The following is a 21,609-nucleotide window of genomic DNA, read 5'->3' on the forward strand; positions in this document are numbered from 1 at the left end:
TCTGGAAGCTAAATTGTTGACATTGACTATTCTAAAGAGTTATGAAGAATGAATTAAGAAAACACTTTTAACAATTTTTCAGAGGTTGTGCAGGGTGGTTCACAGCTGTAATCCCAGCACTCAGGGAGGCCAAGTTGGGCGATTCACCCTAGGTCAGGAATTCGAGACCAGTTTGGCCAACATGGTGTAACCCTGTCTCTACTAAAAATGCAATAAGTAAATAAACAAATAAAATTAGCAAATTAGCTGGGCATGGTGACAGTCACCTGCAATCCCAGCTACTCAGGAGGTTGAGGCAGGAGAACCGATTGAAACCAGGAGATGAGAATGAGCCAAGATCATGCTATTGGACTTCAGCCTGGATCACAATAGTGAAACTCCATCTTAAAAAAGAAAAAAGAAAACCAAAACAAAAACAACAAATATGCAAATTTTCTATGAGATCTTATTTTTATCTAACTTTCTGCTGTTCTAATATCCTGTCACTTATGCAATGAACCAGCATGTCCTGCATGTACCCTGGAACTTGATATAAAACAAAGTTAAATAAATTAAATAAAACTAGAAAAGCTTTCTTTTCTTAGAAGTGAAGTTTCAGTAACTGAAATGTGTTCCACCCTTTAAGACATTTTCTAGTTACAAATCAGACTTGTCACAAATTGCATTGAAAAGCAAATAAGTAGGATATCTCAATTTTTAGTTGACTGAATTTATTTTCTTTTATTTTTAGAATGGAATCCCACACTGCATCTTTGGATGGAGTGCAGTGGTGCAATCTTAGCACACTGCAGCACCCTGCCTCCCAAGTTCAAGTGTTTATTCTTCCTCAGCTTCTTAAATAACTGAGATTACAGGTGTGCACCAACACATTCGAAGGGTTTTCACCGTATTGGCCATGCTTGTCTCAAACTCCTGGCTTCAAGTACCCTGCCAGTTTTGGCCTCTAGAAGTACTGAAATTACAGGCATGTGCCACCAAGCCTTGTCGGCCCTCGACTAAATTTCCAATTGAGAAAAAAAAAACATTGATCTTACAAACCTTATTTTTTATATCATATTTTTGATGAGTTTCTTTTATGTCTTGTAATTCAAAAAGATAATTAAAGTGCATTGCCTTTTTATTGGAGATGAATTTATTTCCATTAATAGATAATTAAAAGAGTAGGTTTATTTAGATAGTCATCTTTCTATGGTGAAGAGTGCTCGCAATTTAGAAATTGCTTCACATATCTCATTTGGAAAACTCTTTGCATTTATTGATTACACTGGTGTTTTTTCTTTTGTAAGCATATTCTAAATTGTTTCAAGATACAATAAGATGTTTAATTATGTGAAATAAACTTAAAAGGTATTTTCTTTGAAAGACAACTTTTTCTTAAGCTATGTTTTCTACCAATACTGTATGATTACTTTTTGTATGTTACTAGGAATTAATTGATGTTTAAATCTTCCCAGCATCAAAAGTTCACCTGCAGTATTTAAGAAATAAAATAACTGCTAGCAGAGCAGGGTGTTCTAGTCCATAGTTCACCAGCTACCAACAACCCTGGTTTTGAGCTACCTGCAGCACAAGATTGTCTGGGTAAAAAAATCTCAAAAAGATACCAGTCTGTTTGATGAAAATATATTACATAGACAAAGAAATAAGTAGTGAGTATTTAAAATCATAAAGAGGTTTTTCATCGCTAATAACAGCTTTGTTTGAAATTCTATATTTACATTTAGAAAAAATTAACACATCGCTTCTGTTTTGCTTTGCTTTTAATCAACTAGCTTAACATTTTGTAGCCATCAAGTATATAATTAAAACCATTTATATAGAGAATATTATTTTTTAAAATAAGACGTATTTCTTAAATGTTCTCATATATGCTTTCGGTAATTTACCTCAGTGGGATTGATTTAATCATATACGAAAAAATAGTAAGACTTTTGAGTAAGAAGAAACCATATTTAATGGTACAAAAACGGTATATTTAAAATGTATTCATTAAAAAGTTTAACTTGCTTAATGTTGTCTTAGTTAAATTCCAAGAGAGGTATTATTTTCAAATCATAATGTGAAAAGAGATCATCTGAGTGCATGTTATTACTTTTAAATATCCACATCAATTAAACGAAATGAATAGCAATGTTCAAATCTTACACGGAGCTGAAACTCACAGCGAGAGGTAATGTAATTAAATTGAAAAACAATAGGGCGGGCACGGTGGCTCACGCCTGTAATCTCAGCACTTTGGGAGGCTGAGGAGGGCAGATCACAAGTTCAGGATATCGAGACCATCCTGGCTAACACGGTGAAACTAGTCTCTACTAAAATTAGAAAAATTAGCCGGGTGCGCTGGTGGGTGCCTGTAGTCCCAGCTACACAGGAGGCTGAGGCAGGAGAATGGCGTGAGCCCGAGAGCCGGAGCTTGCAGTGAGCCGAGATCACACCACTAGATCACAGCCAAGGCAACAGAGCAAGACTCCATCTCAAAAAAAAAAAAAAAAAAAAAAAAAAACGTAAAATTTAGTTCATTTCACGGGAAATCAGAGGGTTACAAATACAATTAACAACAGTATTCTGTACAGATATTTAATTGAAAATGTGAAATTATATTAGTTTACTTGTTTCTCTCTGTGAGTATATTTTTTGGCACATCGCAGGAGTTTCTAGCTAAACTCACTGTTTAAAAGGACAGATCTTTACTTATCCTGTGGGATCTATGTAAAGAGGAGAGTTTCCTTTTTAAAAACACATATTTTTGTTAATTTATTTAACTCATATTGGCAGAGTAAATATATATCTTAAAAAGAGATTTTTTAAGCAAAGACTACTGTTATGAAACATTAAGTCAATCTTTTCTTTCCTTGTGTTTAATATATATTTCCAAATATATAAGACGCCATGCAATAAAAAGTATTAACTTGCCACGCATATTGTATTTCTGGTCCAGAGATATTTTTTGAAGTATATGCACTTCTTCATACATAGAGCTATTTCTTCTTCCTTCTCTTCTTCTTTCTTCTTCTTCTTCTCTTCTTCTTCTCCTCCTCTTCTTTTTTTATGGAAATGAGAATATAAACTACACAATATAATTGTTTGTTTTTACTTAGTGACACACCTGTCAATACATGAAGATCTGTTTATTTCTGTTCTGTAGCTACATAACTTGGCATCCAATGTGCTCTAATTTATGCAGTCCACATCTAAGATGGATTGATGTGTAAGTTGTATTCAGTTTTATAAAATAGAGAAATATTTCCATTTCTCACGCACAGGGATTTTAAATACACCACCTTATTGACTTTATCTCACAATAAAATGTATATAATCATCACTATATAATGAGGAAAAAAGCAGATATTTATGTCAAGATTATAGTTTTTAGGTTTGAGAACAATAATTTGTATAAAGTGCTCAGTTTAAGCTGAGAAAATTCTAATGTCCTATTTATATAAATTTCTGGTGACAGTTTATTGAATACACTTACTGTAAGTACAAAAGTTTTTCAATCAGTAAACACATAATGATTAAAGCTAAGTCTGTGTTAGCATGTGGAAATTTAATACTATACCATCTTATATGATTTTTCTAAATGAAACTGTTGCAGAAGCAATGTCATTAAAAATGTAGATTTAAGATATTTCCAGTTAATGGTGCATATCACGTTGCTGATGATGTACAAATTTAAAGTACCATTTGAAAATTGCTGTGTTAGCCTGATAAAATGAATTTACCAGCCTGATTAGAAGAACTATGGACAGAATCATCATTTTTGTAGCATAAGCATAGTTTTTCTTCTCTCAGGTTGTGAAACACTCAGTTAGTAGGAATATCTGCCCCCGATTGGACCCTGCCCACAAAAATGACTTGTGGGACTCAAAGAGACTGGTGTGACTAGTCACATAAATTGTGTGATCTAGCAACTATACATAATGTTAGTGGTTAGAAACAGTATTTCTGCAACTGGAAACACATGATGTGATGTAGACAATGATTGTTCAAAGATGAGTAAAAAAGATGTGAGTTAAATTTTGATTATTTATTTGTTTTTAATTTCTGATACCAGGTACTGTTTTTCTTCCTGAGATTACTGTACTTTCATGAGATTTTGTCAGGACTGCATTTTGACAATATAGCTAGAATGTCTGAGATATTATAAATGGCATATTTTTCATGCTCAGTATCTAATAACTTGAAATTTTACTTGACAATTTTTATTATTTTTGGTTTGTTTTCAAAGTACCATTGATATAATCATATTTGTATGACATGGTAAATGCAATTCAGAATTGTAAGAATAAAAAATATTTATTTTAATAAGTATATTTTCATCTTGTATTTAAAATATACTATTTAATTTTTAACTTTAATTTTATTTGCGTGATATAAGTTGTTTTTATTTTTAGGATTTTCTGTATATTTTTCTCAAATGAGGTATTCTTCTGCTTAAGAAAAAAATCACTTTTCTGATAATGTTACATGGACCTGTTATCAATATTATTTCACAATTACAATAAGGCTGCTAAAGGTATAAAAGAACCTGGTTGAAAATAAAAAGTATGTGGTTGATAATAAGGCAGCAAACATTTAGTGTTTAGTAGCAGATCACATATTTAAGATGTAGCTATCAAGTGAATATAGAAAACCAGAATTTTTGAAATGTTTACAAACTGTTTATCATTCCTTTACTTTTTTTGCAGCGATATTGATAGAAACTAAAGAAAGAAATTAGAATATTTTAACTGTAGTAAACAGTTCCAAAATTTCTGCATTTCTTTTCCTCAGTGATCAAAAATAACTTGGCCTTCAAATAACATCTTAGCACTTAATGTTTATAGAGATTACAAAACACACATTTGTCTCTGCCTTTCTAGATATGACAGATCACACTATGCCGGCATTACAACTTGGCTAGCATTTCTTTAAGTAGGATCTCTGTGTGGGAGTCCACTCTTACTTGGTTAACAGCTACTACTGCACAAAAAGATAGAATTTGGGTCCTAATCCTCTAGTTGCTTTTTCCCCTAGGGTTTTGAACTGAAAACAGATGGAGATGACAAATTGTGCTGGCAAGAAGTGAATGAAGTAGACAGAATATAACATTCAAATTAAGTCCAGACCATTGTGCTTAGTTGCTTGTGCTTTATGTTGTCTCAGCCCTTCACTGTGGCATGCATGTCTGCCTAGTTACTTTTTCTACGCGATGAACTTCATCAGGACATGAAGTAGATAATTTTTATTTCTCCGTAATAAACCTCAGTTGCATACCAAACCATAGAGAAACATGTTGCATATGTGTAAAAAAGCTGTATTTTGTTCTTTAGCTACAAGGAGATTATGACCTTTGGAGCTTCTGTGTATGCTCTCGATCTTTCCACAATTACTCTCAATGGCCATATGTATTGATCTGTAATAATTCTCAAAACATCAAATAAATTATATCATGTAAATGTCAAAAATGTATGATACTCACAAGAAGACACTGAATTCTAGGAGAAAAAAGTACTTAGTTCTCGTAAGTTGTTTATGGCAGAGCACTGTTTTCTTTCCAATCCTGTCTACTTGAGAAGATTGTAGTCTATTTCATTACCTGTGTGTTATGTTATTATTTTATTATTTCTACTGATAACTTTTCTGTATACTCTTTATGATGGTTCACCTATGTAATAAACACTAATGCTAAATGTTATAAACAATAATTTCTTTGAAAATACTACAAAAAAATGCATATCATTTCATTAACCCAGTTTTGGTACACATTTCATTCAACTACTTTCATAATACTTTTAAAGATACGCCTTTTGGCCTCTAGAGTAAGGCTCATCCACACGATGATGTATTCAGGTATTATCATAAATGTGAAGACAAATTAGCATTAAACAAGACAGAAGATAGAAAAGACCACAGTATTGGTGTCGTAAGACCCCTTCAGGTCAATCTTTGGATTAACTGCTTTCTGACTACAATTCTACATGCCCAAAAGTTTTTGGAAACAGTTCGATTAAATTATGGGTGAGTTATCATTTAATTTTGATGAAATCAACTCTACACAAACTAAAATTTTTAAATATATCTTAAAATCCATAATGTATTTGATGTTAAATATTTAAACAAAAGTAATATTATAGTTGTCTTCTTGGTCATTTCTACTAGTATTATCCCAATAGAAAGAGACTAAAATTGTCACAGCACAGACAGGCCATGTACTCTTTCATCTCTTAAGATATAATTAAATTTTTACTGTGCAGAAGCTCTTGAGTTTAATTAGATCCCATTTGTCAATTTTGGCTTTTGTTGCCATTGCTTTTGGTGTTTTAGACATGAAGTCCTTGCCCATGCCTATGTCCTGAATGGTAATGCCTAGGTTTTCTTCTAGGGTTTTTATGGTTTTTGGTCTAACATTTAAGTGTTTAATCCATCTTGAATTGATTTTTGTATAAGGTGTAAGGAAGGGATCCAGTTTCAGCTTTCTACATACGGATAGCCAGTTTTCCCAGCACCATTTATTAAATAGGGAATCCTTTCCCCATTTCTTGTTTTTGTCAGGTTTGTCAAAGATCAGATAGTTGTAGATATGTGGCATTATTTCTGACGGCTCTGTTCTGTTCCATTGATCTATATCTCTGTTTTGGTACCAGTACCATGCTGTTTTGGTTACTGTAGCCTTGTAGTATAGTTTGAAGTCAGGTAGTGTGATGCCTCCAGCATTGTTCTTTTGGCTTAGGATACCCAAAGGACTATAAATCATGCTGCTATAAAGACACATGCACACGTATGTTTATTGTGGCATTATTCACAATAGCAAAGACTTGGAACCAACCCAAATGTCCAACAATGATAGACTGGATTAAGAAAATGTGGCACATATACACCATGGAATACTATGCAGCCATAAAAAATGACGAGTTCACGTCCTTTGTAGGGACATGGATGAAATTGGAAATCATCATTCTCAGTAAACTATCGCAAGAACAAAAAACCAAACACCGCATATTCTCACTCATAGGTGGGAATTGAACAATGAGAACACATGGACACAGGAAGGGGAACATCACACTCTGGGGACTGTTGTGGAGTGGGGGGAGGGGGGAGGGATAGCATTGGGAGATATACCTAATGCTAGATGACGAGTTGGTGGGTGCAGCGCACCAGCATGGCACATGTATACATATGTAACTTACCTGCACATTGCGCACATGTACCATAAAACCTAAAGTATAATAATAATAATAATAATAATAATAAAAGAAAAAAAGATATAATTAAATTTTTGGTATAATAAGATTTATACTCTATATACAAACTAAACATTAAAATGTAGCCATTTCCTTGATTTAACAGTTCTCTAATGAAGCAAATCTCGAGTACATAATTTTGTCTCTATATGTGTTTAAATGCATCTGTAAAGTTTTTCCTTAAAAAGTTGACCATGCTGCTGTCATCACACATAATAAAAATTATTTTATAAGCTTGAGTAACATGGCAAAACCCTGTCACCACAAAAAATGCAAAAATTATTCATGTATGGTGGTTTGAGCCTGTAGTGTCAGCTACTTGTGAAGGTAAAATGCCATTTCATTCATAGACTTTTTGCATATGCTTAATGTTCCTTCATTACTCTTGTCAAATTAGATTAGTGCATCAATGACGTCTTTTAGTCTCTAGAGTAATGTTTATCCAAGAGATTATGTATCTCAAAGATCAACATTACTCTTCATCAAATAACCTTTTTTTGTTATCAAATGAGCATTTTCATCACGACAAGAAAGTACCCCTTTCTAGACCTGCAAGAGAATATATATGTGATGTACTTATATATACATATATAATGTGTAACTTTACATAATATATATTTGTATATGTACATATATGCATGTATATGTGTGTGTGTGTAAATATATATTTATGAATTATATATATGTATATATTTGCAAGCTTGTGCCAGGCACCTTTCTTAACACTGGTAGTTTTAACATTTTGTGAAGCCAAAGCAGTCAGATTACTTGATTTAAGGAGATCAAATACAGCCTGACTAATGTGGTGATATCTCATGTCGATTAAGATGCAAAAAGTGACCTAGGTGAGTGTAATTGTCTGCACCTGTAGTCCCTGCTACTTGGGACAGTGAGGTGAAAACATCTCCTGAGCTGTTACTCTGTTGTGGCACTCCAACCTGTGCAATGAAGAGAATCGCTGCCCCTTCCCACACTTACACACACACACAGCTTAATAACACCTTGATTTTCTTTCCTTTATTTTATCAAGTTCTAATTTGTGGCATGCATGACAATAAAACACTGTCACACAACTTTGTACTGTAAACTGTAGCATATAGCTCTTTCTAGTTTCTGAAACAAGCTGCAGCCTCTCATGAGAGTTTATTGTTCTTTCAAGAAGTTACTTCTTAGATATCTCAGAGCTAGAAAGAAAAAGTGATCTTCTGAATTCTGGGCTTCCTTCTGTTTCACTCACAGCAGCTCCCTTCTCTGTATTAGCATTATCACTTAGATTTTTTTAAATGTCTGAAGTGCACCTATAATGCACTGACTCCCCACTATATCTCTCAGTATGAGGTTCTAGATGCCATAGCTAAACTGTAAATGTAGGGTTGTAAGTGTAATTTGCATATGTAATTCTTATTTACCTATTTCAGTTCCATAGCCTCAGGTGTGATCAACTCTCCTTTTTTCTTGCATCAACAGGTTATTTTCATTTGTTTGATCTGCTCAAAACATTTTTTTCTGAAATCTAGTCAAATTTCTGTTCTTTTTCATTCAAATTAATATAACACTATGAGTTTCTGTGTTCAAAACTTTCAATAATTTATGCGTGCATGCATCTATGTATGACTGTTTGCAAACAATTGGCACAAGGGATCGGTTTTGTGAAAGACAATTTTCTACTGTCTTCACTGGAAAACCAAGCAAAACAAAACAAAAACATAAAGAATATATGTTTATAATTTCTTTCTTTAATAATATCTTTCGGTACAAATGTGAAAAATCTTTTAACACTTTAAATGTGGACATTAGCAGTCATCAAAATCTTCTTGATTCTTTGGAACAGTATATCCAATGCAAGGGGAAAATCCACATTGTTGTAAAATGGGATAAAATCTATGTTTTGTTCAGTTTAAAAAAAAAATCTCATTGAGCAAAACCAGAAGATATTAGAGTTGTTTCTGCTCATCCAAAAAATTAACTTCTGGTTTCTCTTTACTGTTTTAGTGGTATCAGACAGGTAGCTAAGATGATAACTGGTTTAAAGGGAAATAATATTGACAAAATACAGTGACGGACTTGAAGAGAAATGATTCTTATTAAATGAATAGTTGTTGATGTAGAAGATCTCACAGATTGTTTGCATCTGTCTTCTAAGATAAATTGCAATTTAATGATTGAATATTGAAGACTTGGCAGAAGAAAACGCTATTCTTTTTCTATTACAGATATCTCTTCATTTTTTATGGTTACAACAGTTTTAACAACCACATGTAGTTTCAGAAACAGATTTCATTCTTTAGGCCTAACCAGGCCATTTTATCTCTTTGGAGCTTGTTTGGGCGACAGAATAAAGAGCTATCTTTGAAGATGCTGTAAGTTAAATACATGGATGTCTTTCTTGGCCTTCATAATTTCTCACCTTCAAGCTGTCTGCGTTGTTGTGAACTTAGCTGTCATTTAGTTTGTGGTTCATTTGTAACATCATACTGCCTATTATTCACATCTCTGAGAAATGAAACAATTTATTTTCACCCTTTCTCTCACTCTTAATGCAAACCTCTTAAAATAACCATATATAGGTCTTAACATTGTATTTTATTTTATTTTGTTTTTTATTTTATTTTATTTTATTTTATTTATTTGTTATTAATTAATTAATTTATTTGAGATAGAGTCTCACTCTGTCACCCAGGGTGGTGTGCAGTGGTCTCTTCTGGGCTCACTGCAACTCCACCTTCCAGGTTCATGCCATTCTCCTGCCTCAGCCTCCAGAGTAGCTGGGACTACAGGCGCCAGCCACCACTGCTGGCTAATTTTTTTTTGTATTTTTAGTAGAAGACAGGGTTGCACCGTGTTAGCCAGGAAAGTCTGGATCTCCTGACTTCCTGATCTACCCACCTCAGCCTCCCAATGTATTGGGATTACAGGCCACCATGCCCAGACAGATCTTAACTGTTTTTATAAGTCAGTGACACTGGCCTGGCCAAAAGAGTGAAACCCCCTCTCTACTAAAAATATGAAAATTAGCCATACATCATGGCAGATGCCTTTAAAATTAGCTACTGGGGAGGCTGAGACAGGTGAATTTCTTGAATCTGGGAGGCACATTTTACATTGAGCAGAGATTCTGCCATTGCACTGCTGCCTAGGGGAAGAGAGTAAAACCCTATCTCAAAAAAGAAAAAAAAGAAACAAAAAAGAAAACGAAAGAAAAAACTGTGAGAATTAAACTCATTAGTATCTGTGTGTCTCTTAGTGTATTACCTCTTCTTTAAGTGCTATAAATATCAGCTGCTATTATTATTGCTTATCATGTATCTTCAATTTACAGCAAATTATGCTTAATAGCATAAAAGAAAACATCAGAATAGTAACAGTCAGATAGTAGTGGCTATAACGAACCATATAAGCATCAGTGTCTGCGTAAGTAATGTTTTCTAGTTTACAACAAATATGTGGCCTTTTACACCCACAGATTCTGCAAACACAGATTTCTCAAAACCTAAACTGTACTGAGTGTAACAATTCAGATTTGCTTTTTATGATAAGTAATTTGTGTTTGACTTGTAGGAGTTTTTACAACATATCAAATAAGTTTAAACTTTTTCTTCAGTCTTCTTATTCCTTTTTTTGAGAAATTATTAGATCTAATTTGTATGAATGTGTTACCTTTTTGGTTTAGTTATTTCAAGGTAAAATATTTAAGATATCTTTACCTTAGAATATTGGTTTTTAATATATGGAAATATGGAAGAGCATTTATTTATTATATTAATTGTTTTTTTTATCAAGCAGTTTGAAATATGAGTTAGTGAAGTGGTAATATAATCCCTAAGATTTAGCTTAGCTAACAAATATTTTATGAACAGCTTGATAATATGAATGATTTTGACAATATATATAATTCTTTTTGAACAGTAGGATTATTTTCTGCATGAATGAAAAGAATGTATTTGATTAGTATACAAATTGCCTCTATATTCATCATTACCACAGTATTTTGCACAAAAAAATATTTGTATTCCTTTCAGTGTCTGGTACATGGCATTGGATTTCATTCATAATGTAATTATAATTGGGTTTGGTTGTCTATTATACTGCTTTATATTTCCTAACAGTAAAAGTATTATTTCAATTTTTAATCACATGAAAAACATTTTTGCAGTAATTGTGTGAGAATTCTTGGTAAACACAAAATTCTCTAATCTAAATATGCATTTTTTGTTTAAAAATTGGCTGTGACTTCAAAAAATTTGTATCACAGCTTATTCTACTTTATCATTCAGTATTAAGCTTTATCTATTCTAAACAAAATCTTTACTTATAATTTAAAAGGTGGATCATTGTTTACATCAGATTTTGTTTCTCATATTGATAGCTCCAATAATTTGGAAGGGCAAGGGAAAAGGACAGATGAGGCCAGGAATTTGGAACAGAGTTTGGCAAAATCCTGAAACACTATCTTTACAAAAAGTTTCTAAAAATTAGAAGATGTGCTGGCTTAACACTGGTAATATTAGCACTTAATGAGGCCAAGATAAGTGGATCACTTTAGGCCTAGAATTTGAGGCCAGCCTGAGTAACACTGCCAGATTCTGACTCTAAGAAAAAATTAAAATAAATATATAAGTTAAATAACCAGCTGAGCCTACTGGCCTTTTCTTTAGCTGCAGCTAACTGGGAGGCTGAGGAAGCAGGATGACATAAGTCCAAGAGTTAGAAGCTGCAGTTAGTGATGATGGCACCACTGTATTCATTTTGACTGAAGCACTAGAAAATTGTCTCTGAAAAAAAGTAAAATGGCTTTTGCCTTAAGTTAGTATAAATTATAAAAGTACAGAGTGCATTATAATAACTTGACTTCACAACCCCTTTTGCATTGTTTTTATTAAAAGATGATAACAAAATGTTACTGAACTAAAACGTGATTGATATTCATTTTCAGAGATCTATGTATAGCTGCATTTTATTTACTTCTTGACTTGACTGTGAAACTAAAGTTTCAGAGCTTCATTAGTCAATATGACATTTGTACTATATTAGTACATTTTCACGCACTTATAAAGACATATGCTAGACTCAGCAGTTTATAAACGGAAGATTGGTTTATGGACTTAGAGATTTATGTATCTGGCAAGGCAAAGAGGAGCAAGTCACATCTTGTACAGATGGCAGCAAGCAAAGAGAGTGCTAGTTCAGGGAAACACTGATATTTAAAGCCATCAGATCTGATGAGACTTACTCACTATCACCAGAACAGCACACACAAAAAAACTGCCCTCATAATATGGTTACTCTCTATCTCATCCCCCTCTACCACATGTAAAAATGCAAGATACAATTTCGATGGGGACACAGTCAAATCATACCTTTCCAAACCTGGCCCCTCCAAAATCTGAAATTCTCACATTTCAAAACCAGTCATGCTTTTTCAATAGTACTGCAATGTCTTAACTCATTCAAGCATTAACTCAATAGTCCAAAATCTGATATTTTATCTGAGACAAGGCAAGTTTTTCCTGCCTATGAACCTGCAAAAATTAAAGCAAGTTAGTTATGTGCTAGATACAATGGGGGTACTGGCATTGGGAAAATACAGGAATTCCAAATATGACAAACTGACCAGAGTGAAGGGAGTAGAGACCCTAAGTATATCAGAAATCCAATGAGGCACTAAAAGTTTAAGGCTCCAGAATGATCATCTTTAACTTAATGTCTCATATCCAGGTCATGTTGATGCAAAAGGTGGGTTTCCATGGTCTTGAGCAGATTCCCCTATGAGGCTTCATGGGGTACAGCCTTCCTCCAAACTGCTTTCACCATCTGGCATTGAGTGTCTGTGGGCTTTTCTGGGCAAGCCATCAAGCTGTCAATGGACCAACCATTCTGAAGTCTAGAGGATGAAAACCTTCATTTCCCAGCCCCAAAATCATCATCTATGTTGCTACCTGTGTTTTCAATGGTAGAAATACTGTTGCCGATGACAGAGAACAGGTATAACTACTGGATCACTGAATGTACTTGATAAGTAGCAACAGAGTCCTTGAGTCCCACAAATCCTTTTGTTGGATGGGGTCCAACAGGGGCAGATATTCCCACTCAGTAAATGTTTCACAAGCCGAGATAAGAAAAAAAAATTCTTTCTTTGAAACAGTTATAGAAGATGGCATAGTATTAAATATTCATGTGTTAAACACAGGCTTAGCTTTGATTATTAAGAGTGTATTCATTACAATCTTTTGAACTGAAAAGATTGTATTAAATTCAATGCCATTAGAACTTTACATAAAAAAGAGGAGAGGGGCCCAGATGGCCGATAGGAACAGCTCCAGTCTACAGCTCCCAGCATGAGTGTCGCAGAAGAGGGGTGATTTCTGCATTTCAATCTGAGGTACCGGGTTCATCTTGGAAGGGAGTGCCAGACAGTGGGCACAGGACAGTGGATGCAGAGCGCCGTGAGTGAGCCGAAGCAGGGAAAGACATTGTCTCACTCGGGAAGTGCAAGGTGTCAGGGATTTCCCTTTCTAGTCAAAGAAGGCTGACAGATGGCACCTGGAAAATCGGGTCACTCCCACCCGAATACTGCACTTTTCTGACGGGCTTAAAAAACGCTGCACCAGGAGATTATATTCTGCACCTGGCTCAGAGGTTTCTATGCCCATGCAGTCTCGCTGATTGCTAGCACGGCAGTCTGAGATCAAACTGCAACATGGCAGCAAGGCTGGGGGAGTGGAGCCTGCCATTGCCCAGGCTTGCTTAGATAAACAAAGCAGCCAGGAAGCTCCAACAGGGTGAAGCTCACCACAGCTCAAGGAGGCCTGCCTGCCTCTTTAGGCTCCACCACAGGGGGCAGGGCACAGAAAAACAAAAAGACAGCAGTAACCTATGCAGACTTAAATGACCCAGTCTGACAGCATTGAAGAGAGCAGTGGTTCTCCCAGCATGCAGCTGGAGATCTGAGAATGGGCAGACTGCCTCCTCAAATGGGTCCCAGACACCTGACCCCCGAGCAGTCTAACTGGGAGGCATCCCCAAGTAGAGGCAGACTGACACCTCACACGGCTGGGTACTCCTCTGAGAAAAAAATTCCAGAGGAATGATGAGATAGCAGCATTTGTGGTTCATGAAAATCTGCTGTTCTGCAGCCACTTCTGCTGATACACAGGCAAACAGGGTCTGGAGTGGACCTTCAGCAAACTCCCACAGACCTGCAGCTGAGGGTCCTGTCTGTTAGAAGGAAAACTAACAAACAGAAAGGACATCCAAACCAAAAACCCATATGTACATCACCACTATCAGAGACAAAAAGTAGATAAAACACAAAGATGGGGAAAAACAGAGCAGAAAAACTGGAAACTCTAAAAAGCAGAGCGCCTCTGCTCCTCCAAAGGAATGCAGTTCCTAACCATCAACAGAACAAAGCTGGACGGAGAATGACTTTGATGAGTTGAGAGAAGAAGGCTTCAGACAATCAAACTACTCTGAGCTACAGGGGGAAATTCAAACCAAAGGCAAAGAAGTTGAAAACTTTGAAAAAATTTAGATGACTGAATAACTAGAATAACCAAGAGAGAGAAGTGCTTAAAGGAACTGATGGAGCTGAAAGTCAAGGCTCAAGATCTACGAGAAGAATGCAGGAGCCACAGGAGCTGATGCAATCAACTGGAAGAAAGGGTATCAGTGATGGAAGATGAAGTGAATGAAATGAAGTGAGAAGGGAAGTTTAGAGAAAAAAGAATAAAAAGAAAAAAACAAAATCTCCAAGAAATACAGGACTACGTGAAAAGACCAAATCTACATCTGATTGGTGTACCTGAAAGTGACGGGGAGAATAGAAGCGAGTTGGAAAACACTCTGCAGAATATTATCCAGGAGAACATCCCCAATCTAGCAAGGCAGGCCAACATTCAGATTCAGGAAATGCAGAGAATGCCAAAAAGATACTGCTCAAGAAGAGCAACTCCAAGACACATAATTGTTAGACTCACCAAAGTTGAAATGAAGGAAAATATGTTAAGGGCAGCCAGAGAGAAAGATCGGGTTACCATCAAAGGGAAGCCCACAGACAAACAGTGTATCTCTCAGCAGAAACTCTACAAGCCAGAAGAGAGTGGGGGCCAAAATTCAACATTCTTAAAGAAAACAACTTTCAACCCAGAATTTCATATCCAGCCAAACTAAGCTTCATAAGTGAAGGAGAAATAAAATCCTTTACAGACAAGCAAATGCTGAGAGATTTTGTCACCACCAGGCCTGCCCTAAAAGAGCTCCTGAAGGAAGCATTAAACATGGGAAGGAAAAACCAGTACCAGCTGCAGCAAAATCTTGCCAAAATGTAAAGATCATTGAGATTAGGAAGAGACTGCATCAACTAACAATCAAAATAACCAGCTAACATAATAATGCCAGGATCAATTTCACATATAGAAATATTAACTTTAAATGTAAGGGACTAAATGCTCCAAATAAAAGACACACACTGGCAAATTGGATAAAAATTCTAGACCCATCAGTGTGCTGTATACAGGAAAGCCATCTCACTTGCAGAGACACATAGGCTCAAAATAAAAGGATGGAGGAAGATCTACCAAGCAAATGGAAAACAAAAAAGGCTGGTGTTGTAATCCTAGTCTCTGATAAAACAGACTTTAAACCAACAAAGATCAAAAGAGACAAAGAAGGCCATTACATAATGGTAAAGGGATCAATTCAACAAGAAGAGCTAACTATCCTAAATATATATGCACCAATACAGGAGCACCCAGATTCTTAAAGCAAGTGCAGAGTGACCTAGAAAGAGATTTAGACTCCCACACAATAATAATGGGAGACTTTAACACCCCACTGTCAACATTAGACAGATTGAAGAGACAGAAAGTTAACAAGTATACAAAGGAATTGAATTCAGCTCTGCACCAAGCGGACCTAATAGACATCTACAGAACTCTCCACCCGAAAGCAACATAATATACATTATTTTCAGCAACACACCTATTCCAAAATTGACCACATAGTTGGAAGTGAAGCTCTCCTCAGCAAATGGAAAAGAAGAGAAATAATAACAAACTGTTTTGCAGACCACAGTAGAATCAAACTGGAACTCAGGAATAAGAAAGTCAGTCAAAACCTCTCAACTACATGGAAACTGAGCAACCTGCTCCTGAATGACTACGGGGTACATAACGAAATGAAGGCAGAAATAAAGATGTTCTTTGAAACCAATGAGAACAAAGACACAACATAGCAGAATCTCTGGGATTCATTCAAAGCAGTGTGTAGAGGGAAATTTATAGAACTAAAGGCCCACAGGAGAAAGCAGAAAAGATCCAAATTTGACACCCTAATATCACAAATAAAAGAACTAGAAAAGCAAGAGCAAACACATTCAAAAGCTAGCAGAAGGCAAGAAATAACTAAAATCAGAGGAGAACTGAAGGAAATAGAGACACAAAAAGCCCTTTAAAAAATTAATGAATCCAGAAGCCGGTTTTTTTAAAAGACCAACAAAATTCATAGACCGCTAGCAAGACTAACGAAGAAAAAAAGAGAGAAGAATCAAATAGACCGTGTAAAAAATGACAAAGGGGATATCACTACCAATCCCACAGAAATACTAACTACAATCAGAGAATACCACAAAAACCTCTATGCAAATAAACTAGAAAATCTAGAAGAAATGGATAAATTCCTCGACACATACACTGTCCCAAGACTAAACCAGGAAGAAGTTGAATCTCTGAATTGATCAATAACAGGCTCTGAAATTGTGGCTAAAATCAATAGCTTACCAACTAAAAAGAGTCCAGGAGCAGACAGACTCAGAGCTGAATTCTACCAGAGGTACAAGGAGGAACTGGTACCATTCCTTCTGAAAGTATTCCAATCTATAGAAAAGCAGGGAATCCTCCCTAACAAATTTTATGAGGCCAGCATCATCCTGATACCAAAGCAGGACAGAGACACAAACAAAAAAGAGAATTTTAGACCACCATCCTTGATGAACATTGATGCAAAAATCCTCAATAAAATACTGGCAAAACGTATCCAGCAGCACAACAAAAAGCTTATCCACCACGATCAAGTGGGCTTCATCGCTGGGATGCAAGGCTTGTTCAATATTTGCAAATCAATAAATGTAATCCAGCATATAAACAGAACCAAAGACAAATACCACATGATTATCTCAATAGATGCAGAAAAGGCCTTTGACAAAATTCAACAACTCTTCATGCGAAAAACTATCAATTAATTAGGTATTGATGGGATGTATCTCAAAATAATAAGAGCTATCTATGAGAAAGCTGCAGCCAATATCATGCTGAATGGGCAAAAACTGGAAGCCTTCCCCTTGAAAGCTGGCACAAGAGAGGGATGCCCTGTCTCACCACTCCTTTTCAACATAGTGTTGGAAGTTCTGGCCTGGGAATTCATGCAGGAGAAGGAAATAAAAAGTGTTCAGTTAGGAAAAGAAGAAGTCAAATTGTCCCTGTTTGCAGACAACATGATTGTATATCTACAAAACCCCATTGTCTCAGCCCAAAATCTCCTTAAGCTGATAAGCAATTTCAGCAAAGTCTCAGGATACAAAATCAATGTACAAAAATCACAAGCATTCTGATACACCAATAACAGACAAACAGAGAGCCAAATCATGAGTGAACTCCCATTCACAATTGCTTCAGAGATAAGAAAATAATTAGCAATCCAACTTACAAGGGATGTGAAGGACCTCTTCAAGGAGAACTACAAACCACTGCTCAATGAAATAAAAGAGGATACAAACAAATGGAAGAACATTCCATGCTCATGGGTAGGAAGAATCAATATCGTGAAAATGGCCATAATGCCCAAGATAAGTTATAGATTCAATGCCATCCCCATCAAGCTACCAATGACTTTCTTCAGAGAATTGGAAAAAACTAAAGTACATATGGAACCAAAAAAGAGCCTGCATCACCAAGTCAATCTGAAGCCAAAAGAACAAAGCTGGAGGCATCACGCTACAAATAACTTTCTTCACAGAATTGGAAAAATTATTTTAAATTTCATATGGAACTAAAAAAGAGCATGCATCACCAAGTCAATCCTAAGCCAATAGAACAATGCTGTAGGCAGCATGCTACCTGACTTCAGACTTTACTACAAGGCTACATTAACCAAAACAACATGGTACTGGTACCAAAAAAGAGATATAGAACAATGTAATAGAAAAGAGCCCTCAGAAATAATGCTGCATATCTACAACTATCTGATCTTTGACAAACTTGAGAAAAATAAGCAATGGGGAAAGGATTCGCTATTTAATAAATGGTGCTGGAAAAAAATGGCTAGCCATATGTAGAAAACTGAAACTGCATCCCTTCCTTAAAACTTACACAAAAATTAATTCAAGATGGATTAAAGACTTAAACGTTAGAGCTAAAACCATAAAAAACCCTAGAAGAATACCTAGGCATTATCATTCAGTACATAGGCATGTGCAAGTTCTTCATGTCTAAAACACCAAAAGCAATAGCAACAAAAGCCAAAATTGACAAATGAGATCCAGTTAATCTAAAGAGCTTCTGCACAGCAAAAGAAACTAATGTTGGAATGAAAAGGCAACCTACAAAATGGGAGAAAATTTTCACAACGTACTTATCTGACAAAGGGCTAATATCCAGAATCTACAATGAACTCAAACAAATTTACAAGAAAAAAACAAACAACCCCATCCACAAGTGGGTGAAGCATATGAGGAGACACTTCTCGAAAGAAGACATTTTTGCAGCCAAAAAACATGAAAAAATGCTCACCATCACTGACCATCAGAGAAATGCAAATCAAAATCACAGTGAGATAGATTCTCACACCAGTTAGAATGGCAATCACTAAAAAGTCAGAAAACAACAGATGCTGGAGAGGATATGGAGAAATAGGAACACTTTTACCCTTTTGTGGGACTGTAAACTAGTTCAACCATTGTGGAAGACAGTGTGGCGATTCCTCAGGGATCTAGAACTAGAAATACCATTGGACCCAGCCATCCCATTTCTCGGTATATACCCAAAGGACTATAAATCATGCTGCTATAAAGACACGTGCACATGTGTGTTTATTGCGGATCTATTCACAATAGCAAAGACTTGGAACCAAACTAAATGTCCAAAAATGATAGACTGGATTAAGAAAATGTGGCACATATACACCATGGAATACTGTGCAGCCATAAAAAATGATGACTTCATGTCCTTTGTAGGGATATGGATGAAACTGGAAATCATCATTCTCAGTAAAATATCACAAAGACAAAAAACCAAACACTGCATGTTCTCAATCATAGGTGGGAATTGAAAAATGAGAACACATGGACACAAGAAGGGGAACATCACACTCTGGGGACTGTTGGGGGTTGGTGGAGGGGGAGGGATAGCATTAGGAGATATACCTAATGCTAAATGAAGAGTTAATGGGTGCAGCACACCAGCATGGCACATGTATACATATGTAACTAACCTGCACATTATGCACATGTACCCTAAAACTTAAAGTATAATGATAATAAAAAAAGAGCTTACATTAAAAAGATGAGAGTTTTTGTAGTTTTAATTGAGCACCTCCTTTAAGTTATTGTTCTGACTCAAAAAGCTATAAACTTCATGTAAATATCTGCTACTTTCCTCAGCAAATAGCGATAATCACTTTGCCTGCACTCAGAATTTTGTTGTGAGATGAAGTCAATGAGATGGTGTGGTTAAAATTATGGTGGAAGTGTAAATTCTTCTTTATTTAGTGTAAAACTGAATACCACTTACACGTCAATCCACCTCAGAGGTGGACTGCATAAATTAGAGCACATTGATCTGCAAGTTATGTAGCTACAAACAGAATTAAAAGGATCTTCATATACTGACAGATTTGTGAAAAAGTACAAAACAACGTTAACAATATAGTCTATTGTATATATTCATTTGTGTAAAAAAAAATAGCTATATGTATGGATTACTGGAGGCACAGAGATAATTTCTGGAACAGGAATATAAAATTGGTGATCAGTTAATAATTGTTAGTACATATCATCCTATATAGTGAAAATATATACATATTAACTATGTAAAACTGTTAGCTAAAGTGTTTAACAGCAGCAGTGTTTGTTTAAAAAAAATCTCAGGATGGGAGGAACCAAGATGGCCAAAAAGGAACAGCTCCAGTCTACAGCTCCCAGCGTGAGTGACGCAGAAGATGGGTGATTTCTGCAATTCCATCTGTGGTACCGGGTTCATTTCACTAGGGATTGCCAGACAGTGGGTGCAGGAAAGTGGATGCGTGTACCATGAGGAAGCCGAAGAAGGGCGAGGCATTGTCTCACTTGGGATGTGCAAGGGGTCAGGGAGTTCCCTTTCCTAGTCAAAGAAAGGGGTGACAGACAGCACCTAGAAAATCGGGTCACTCCCACCTGAATACTGCACTTTTCCAATGGGCTTAAAAAACGGCTCACCAGGCGATTATATCCTGCACCTGGCTGAGAGGGTCCTATGCCCACGGAGTCTTGCTGATTGCTAGCACAGCAGTCTGAGATCAAACTGCAAGGCGGGAGCGAGGCTGGGAGACTGACGTTCAACATTGTCCAGGTTGCTTAGGTAAACAAAGCAGCCAGGAAACTCGAACTGGGTGGAGCCCACCACAGCTCAAGGAAGCCTGCCTGCCTCTATAGGCTCCACCTCTGTGGGCAGGGCACAGACAAACAAAAAGACAGCAGCAACCTCTGCAGACTTAAATGTCCCTGTCTGACAGCTTTGAAGAGAGAAATGGTTCTCCCAGCATGCAGTTGGAGATCTGAGAATAGGCAGACTGCCTCTTTAAGTGGGTCCCTGACACCTGACCCCTTACCCCCAAGCAGCCTAAATGGGAGGCACCTCCCAGCAGGGGGAGACTGACGCCTCACATGGCCGGGTACTCCAACAGACCTGCAGCTGAGGGTCCTGTGTGTTAGATGGAAAACTAACAAAAAGGTCTTCCACAGGAAAAACCCATCTGTATGTAACCATTATCAAAGACCAAAAGTAGATAAAACCACAAAGATGGGGGAAAAAAAAAGCAAAGCAGAAAAACTGGAAACTCTAAAAAGCAGAGCACCTCTCCTCCTCCAAAGGAACACATTCCTCACCAGCAACGGAACAAAGCTGGAAGGAGAATGACTTTGATGAGCTGAAAGAAGAAGGCTTCAGACAATCAAATTACTCCAAGCTATGGGAGGATAGTCAAACCAAAGGCAAAGAAGTTGAAAACTTTGAAAAAAATTTAGAAGAATGTATAACTAGAATAATCAATACAGAGAAGTGCTTAAAGGAGCTGATGGAGCTGAAAACCAAGGATTGAGAACTACGTAAAGAATGCAGAAGCACCAGGAGCTGATGCT

The sequence above is a fragment of the Pongo abelii genome, chromosome Y (assembly GCF_028885655.2).
Source record: "Pongo abelii isolate AG06213 chromosome Y, NHGRI_mPonAbe1-v2.0_pri, whole genome shotgun sequence".
NCBI classification, from domain to species: Eukaryota; Metazoa; Chordata; class Mammalia; order Primates; family Hominidae; genus Pongo; species Pongo abelii.